Raw genomic sequence first — 7637 nt, 5'->3', positions numbered from 1 at the left:
CACACTCCGGATCTCGGCTACTAAGCTATTTTCGCAGTTGTAAGTACTCGAAGCTATTTCCTTTAGATCCTGCAATTGCATCTTTTTGTTTCTTGTTTACACTAGTTTGGCATAATGGACAACAATGAGCTTCTTATTCTATTTCCTGATTTAAGACATGGATGGTTTGATGCGAAAATTAAAAACCCATGGAACATATTAGCATGAATACTTTGAATACCATTGTTGCTAATGATATGGAAAATTCTAAGCTTGGGGAAGCTGGCTTTGATGAGCATGATATTTTTAGTCCCCCAAACATTGAGGAGAAAATTTTCTTTGATGATGCTTTGCCTCCTATTTATGATGATTATAATGATAGTGGTCTTTTGGTGCCACCTACTATGGAGAGTAAATTTTGTTGTGATTATACTATGCCTCCTACACTTGATGAGAATAATAATGATAGCTACTTTGTTGAATTTGCTCCCACTACAACTAATAAAATTGACTATGCCTATGTGGAGAGTAATTATTTTATGCATGAGACTCATGATAAGAATGCTTTATGTGATTGTTATATTGTTGAGTTTGCTCATGTTGCTACTGAAAGTTATTATGAGAGAGGAAAATATGGTTGTAGAAATTTTCATGTTACTAAAATGCCTCTCTATGTGCTGAAATTTTTGAAGCTATACTTGTTTTATCTTCCTATGCTTGTTAGTTTGTTCTTCATGAATTCATTTGTGTACAAGATGCCCCTGCATAGGAAGCATGTTAGGCTTAAATGTGTTTCTAATTTGCCTCTTGATGCTCTCTTTTGCTTCAAATACTATTTCTTGCGAGTGCATCATTAAAACTGCTGAGCCCATCTTAACGGCTATAAAGAAAGAACTTCTTGGGAGATAACCCATGTGTTATTTTGCTACAGTACTTTGTTTTATATTCGTGTCTTGGAAGTTTTTTACTACTATAGCAACCTCTCCTTATCTTATTTTGTTGTATTGTTGTGCCAAGTAAAGTCTTTGATAGTAAAGTCAATACTAGATTTGGATTACTGCGCAGTTTCAGATTTCTTTGCTGTCACGAATTTCGACCTGCCTCCCTGTAGGTAGCTCAGAAAATTAAGCCAATTTACGTGCGTGATCCTCAGATATGTACGCAACTTTCATTCAATTTGGGCATTTTCATTTGAGCAAGCCTGGTGCCTCAATAAAATCCATCTTTACGGACTGTTCTGTTTTGACAGATTCTGCCTTTTATTTCGCATTGCCTCTTTTGCTATGTTGGATGAATTTCTTTATTCCATTAATGTCCAGTAGCTTTATGCAATGTCCAGAAGTGTTAAGAATGATTGTGTCACCTCTGAACATGTTAATTTTTTATTGTGCACTAACCCTCTAATGAGTTGTTTCGAGTTTGGTGTGGAGGAAGTTTTCAAGGGTCAAGAGAGGAGGATGATATACTATGATCAAGAAGAGTGAAAGCTTAAGCTTGGGGATGCCCCGGTGGTTCACCCCTGCATATTTTAAGAAGAATCAAGCGTCTAAGCTTGGGGATGCCCAAGGCATCCCCTTCTTCATCGACAAATTATCAGGTTCCTTCTCTTGAAACTCTATTTTTATTCGGTCACATCTTATGTACTTTACTTGGAGCATTTGTTTGCTTTTATTTTTGTTTTTGTTTTGTTATTTTCATTCTCTGAATAAATACATGCTTGTGTGGGAGAGAGACACGCTCCGCTGGTTCATGTGAACACATGTGTTCTTAGCTTTTAATGTTCATGGCGAAGGTTGAAACTTCTTCGTTAAATTGTTATATGGTTGGAATTGGGAAATGCTACATGTAGTAACTCTAAAATGTCTTGAATAATTCGATACTTGGCAATTGTTGTGCTCATGTTTAAGCTCTTGCATCATATACTTTGCACCTATTAATGAAGAAACACCTAGAGCTTGCTAAATTTGGTTTGCATATTTGGTCTCTCTAAAGTCTAGATAATTTCTAGTATTGAGTTTTGAACAACAAGGAAGACGGTGTAGAGTCTTATAATGTTTATAATATGTCTTTTATGTGAGTTTTGCTGCACCGGTTCATCCTTGTGTTTGTTTCAAATAACCATGCTAGCCTAAACCTTGTATCGAGAGGGAATACTTCTCATACATCCAAAATCCTTGAGCCAACCACTATGCCATTTGTGTCCACCATACCTACCTACTACATGGTATTTCTCCGCCATTCCAAAGTAAATTGCTTGAGTGCTACCTTTAAATAATTCAAAATTTATCACCTCTTATTTGTGTCAATGTTTTATAGCTCATGAGGAAGTATGTGGTGTTTTATCTTTCGATCTTGTCATTTACTTTTGACGTACTTTCACAATGGACTAGTGGCTTCATCCGCTTATCCAATAATTTTGCAAAAGGAGCCGGCAATGGGGTTCCCAGCCCCGATTAATTAACTTGCATTAATAATTCTCTTCACATGTTTTGCTCGATTCATCAGTAAGCAACTTAATTTTGCAAATAGACACTCCTTCATGGTATGTGATTGTTGGAAGGCACCCGAGGATTCGGTTAGCCATGGCTTGTGTAAGCAAAAGGTTGGGAGGAGTGTCATCCATAAATAAAGAAAAACTAAACTAAAGTACATGTGTAAACAAAAGAGAAGAGGGATGATCTACCTTGTCGGTAGAGATAACGTCCTTCATGGGAGCCGCTCTTGAAAGTCTGGTTGATGAGGTAGTTAGAGTGCCCACTACCATTCGTTGACAACAACATACACCTCTCAAAACTTTATTTTTATGCTCTCTTTATGTTTTCAAAATAGAAGCTCTAGCACAAATATAGCAATCGATGCTTTCCTCTTTGAAGGACCATTCTTTTACTTTTATTGTTGAGTCAGTTCACCTATTTCTCTCCATCTCAAGAAGCAAACACTTGTGTGAACTGTGCATTGATTCCTACATACTTGCATATTGCACTTGTTATATTGCTTTGCATTGACAATTATCCATGAGATATACATGTTATAAGTCGAAAGCAACCGCTGAAACTTAATCTTCCATTTTGTTGCTTCAATGTCTTTACTTTAAATTATTGCTTTATGAGTTAACTCTTATGCAAGACTTATTGATGCCTGTCTTGAAAGTGCTATTCATGAAAAGTCATTGCTTTATGATTCAGCTTGTTTACTCATGTCATTACGGCAATACATGTACTCCTAAGCATGCTTCGTTCAGTTACGTATTGCTCTTATACTGTGTTGCCAATGACCATGCGACGAGAATTTGAGTTAAATCCGGCTGACATTTCTTTCCTTTGCGTTGTGGACAACGATTAGCCCAATGGCCGGTCTCGTCACACACCCAGCAAGGATCTTTCTTCTCCGTTTTCCCCTTCTTCTTGAAGTTGGTAGTCTGGGTGACTCCCTTGTTCTTTCCCTTGGACTTGTGGGCATTTTTACGCACCATATTGGCGGCAGAACGTCCCTCGGTTCCTCCGAGTGTGTTTGTCTTTTGCCCTCGCCTTCTCCTCAACATCCGGAGAGCCCATGATATTCTCAACGGAAAACTCATGCCTCGATGTTTCGGGGAAGTGACAAAGTTCCTCCATGAAGGGGAAGCTTAGCGACAATGCATCCCGCGACAAACTTGTCCGGTAGCACACACTTGAGGAGCTCGAGTTCCTTTGCCATGATCCGTATCTCATGAGCTCTGTTCTACTACGAGATCGGTTCTCAACCATTCTGTAGTCATTGAAGCTGCTCCATGGCATACGGTTCACCTCCGGCATCGGCGGCACCAAACTTAGCGTCCAGTGCATCCCACAGTTCCTTCCCATTTCGGATGTGCGGATAAGCATCAACCAACTTGTCTCCAAGCACACTTAGGACGGCACCCACAAAGATTACGGTGGCATCCCCGAACGCTTTATCCTCTTCGGGAGTAAGCGGACCTCCGGGAATACCTTCCGCAACTCGGTGCACACCCATAGAAGTGAGCCACAAGAGGGTCTTACTCTGCCATCTCTTGAAATGAGAACCCGTAAACGGGCTCGGTTTGAGCGCAGCAGCAAAACCAGATGGTGAAAATTGCCTAAGCATATAAGGTTTTTGGATTGTTGGATTATTAGGCAATTTCCGTGTGAGTTTAATTACCGAAATCAACATTACAGATGCACAAGCATACTTAACCATACTCATCAGACTAAGCACATGCATCAGATCTGAACATGGAACAAGTAGCAGCGCAAGGTAGGAGAGGAAAAGCACGTACATCGCGACCGGGAAGGTCGCACCAACAGCACCACCACCATGGGTATTGTTGATGTCGCCCATGGTGTAGTCGGATCTGTCGATGAAGCAACCGGGTCGTCGAAGAAGAAGACGAACGATGGCGAGCGATCGCGCCGAGACGCTCCCCAAAAACCTTATCGCCGTCTCCCGGTGCGGGATCTCAACGGACGGAGTTTCGGAGGCCTGCTCTCCCGGACGGTTGTGCACGCGATCGCCGGGATGGGGAAGACTAGAGAGTAGCGCAGCAAAAGGAACTTCGCGAGAGAGAGAACTAGAGAGTTACGAGGACGGTGTTTTCTCTAGATCCGATCGGTCTCCTTGCATAGGGAAGCCGACCCGACCCAACCGCGTTGACACGCGTAGGAAGCCAGGGACACGCGGCGAACATGCACATGCAGGTCGACACGTACCCAACACGGTTGGTGCACCAAGCAAAAAGTTTAGGCTTCCTTGAGTGTGTCTCGAACTCGAACTCGAGTCACGAAACGCGACGTGCGTGCGTGACGAGGCGAGGCGGGGCGGGCGGAGGAGGAGTGCGCGAGGGCTCTTTCTATTCTCACTCACTTGGAATGACTAGAACAGCAGCCCTTATATACCACTCCAACTCTCTCCCAACTAGCAATGTGGACTAAACTTTGTCCTCCAAGGCTGTCCCAAGCTGCCAACGTGATGGGCCTTGAGATTTCAGGAATTGTAGACTATATGGGCTGTCTTACTCGGCTGCAGCCCATCTACATTCAACATGTGGTTCACAGTTAAGCATTTTGGTAAAGCTAGTTTAGGAACTTTAATAGAAATCTTTTCTGGGACTTGAATTATTTTTTGCAAATGCACAATGCATGTAAAACCGTCCATTGCCCTTGTTTCCTAATCGGTATATTCAAGTGCGAGTATTATGGATATAATACTTGCGCCTCAATAACATTTGTCCACATACGCAAACATAAATATTCAAACTGAACCCGATAGCTCTGAGTTTGCAGATAAGGCCGAGAATTATATCACCTATCAAAGGCCAACCAGCTGATAAACCTTGCCCATCAATTAAAGACGGAGGTGCAGGAACACTTGAACAATTCCCATGCAAAGCTGAAGGAATACAGAAGATGAAAAGAATCTGTTAGATTATATGTTTCGGTTAAGCTAGACTTGTAACACAAGCTAGGGTTTTAGGCTTAGTCGGTTGGCTCTACTATTTATATCCCTTGTACCCCAAACAGTTTTGTATCAATTGTGTGACATAATACAATCTTACATGGTATCAGACTAATCGATCCTGACCTATGGCGCCGCCGCCTAAGCCGCCGCCGCCGCCGCCTGGTTACTTCGACCCTTAAGCCAAGGCCGCTGCCGCCACCGAGGCCTCGGCCTCTTCTACCCATCCCACGGCTACTCCTCTCTCCTACACAGACACCATAGCCGATGTCACCCCCTTCATACCTATTACTTTAGATCTTGCCCAACACAACTACTACCATTGGCGCCACCTCTTTGAGGTTCACCTCGGGCGCTGCAACCTCCGTCATCACATCGCCGCCGACGCCGCCCCTCGTCACGACGACGCTCGCTGGATCACGGATGATCTCGCCATCATCCAATGGATCTACACACGCGTGTCCACGGAGATTTTCAATCTCGTTTTCCGTGAGGCCGCCACCGCCGCCGCCCTGCGGGCGTCCCTGCGCCCGGCTCTTCCGGGACAACGGCGCGCCCGGATCAACAACCTCCACTCCGCGATCCGCAACACCCCTCGGGGGACTCCTCGCTCGGCGTCTACGTCGGCGCATCCGGACGATGGCGGATGAGCTCCGCGAACTAGGCGATCCTATGCACGATCGCCGGCTTATCAACATCCTTCTCCAAGGGCTCGGCGACCGGTTCAAGACTCAAGCGGCCATGATTCCCTTCATGCAGCCTCGCCCTTCCTTCAAGGAGATCCGGTCCCTGCTTGCGAATCGCCGATGATGACCTCACACGGCGGGAGGCGCGGCCTCACGTCTTCGCCGCCTCCACCCGGCCGCCCCTGCTGCCCACTCTCTGCCGGCGGGCCCGACGAGCCAGCCCATGCTGCCGCGGCGGGACCCCGGTACCGTTTCCGGCCTCGGCAGAGCAGCCTCCTCTCGGCTGGCGTCCCGGCCCCAACTACAAGGGCAAGAATCCGATGTGCGGCCGCCGCGATCTGCCACTCCACCCGGCCGCCTCGACGCCCGCGCCGGCACCTGCCGCTCCTCCCGCTTGGCGCCCGCCACCGGCGGTACCGGCGCTCTGCGCCCGGCACCTGCCACGCCGCCTACAGGCGCCCTCCTCATGATCCACTGGACCGGCTTGGTTCGGGCTTGGTCCATGCCACAGGCGGCCCCCTCTCCGATCGGCGCTCCTCCGGCTTACGCGGGTGCTCGGGCGCCGGGTCTTCGCCCCCACACTGGTTCCCCTGGACTCCTCGGCCAGCGCGCCCCGCCGAACGCCTACCACGCCGCCCCGGCCTACTACGACGGGGGGATGCCATACATACCATATCAGCACCCCCAGATGTTTCAGCCTTCGCCTGTCCTCATGCCGCCTGCTCCAACTGCCCCGATGCATCAACCGACCTCCGCTCCTTCACCGAGCTGGGACCAATCTGCGTTCTTGCGAGGCCATGAACAACTTCGCTGCCCGGGGAAACTCGGGTATGGACTGGATTTTCGATTCCGGTGCTTCTAGTCACATGTCTGCTTCTAGTAATATGCTGTCAAATTTTTCCACCACACCACTTTCATCCATAGTCCTAGGAAACGGCACTACTATACCTATATATTGCACCGGTCAAACCACCATACCTACACCCACTAAACAACTCCTCCTCCGTGATGTCCTTATTGCACCCGCGCTAATCAAAAACTTAATTTTTGTTCGTCAGTTCACCCGTGACAATCTTGTTTCTATGGAATTTGATCCGTTTGGTTTATCTGTGAAGGACTACCAGACCAAAGCGGAGATCGCTCGGTTCAATAGCTCCGGCGACCTCTACACTCTCCATGGCGCCGCCACCCACGACCCACCCACCTCCATGGCGGCGTCCAGTCGACCTCCGGCATCACCGTCTCGGTCACCCCCACAACGCTACCTTGTCTTCTATACTTAGCGAATTTTCAATAAATTGTAATAAGGATAGTCATAATACCTCCATGTGTCCCTCTTGTCGGCCAAGAAAAACATGTTCGCTTGCCCTTTAGTTCCTCTACTACTTGTTAGTACCTTTCCTTTTGAACTTTTGCACTGCGATTTATGGACATCTCCCCATACTAGTGTCTCCGGCTTTAAATATTATCTAGTCGTTCTAGACGATTTCACACACTTTGTCCGGACTTTTCCTTTACGCA

This window comes from Lolium rigidum, chromosome 2 (assembly GCF_022539505.1).
Source record: "Lolium rigidum isolate FL_2022 chromosome 2, APGP_CSIRO_Lrig_0.1, whole genome shotgun sequence".
NCBI classification, from domain to species: Eukaryota; Viridiplantae; Streptophyta; class Magnoliopsida; order Poales; family Poaceae; genus Lolium; species Lolium rigidum.
This window is presented reverse-complemented; position numbering follows the sequence as displayed.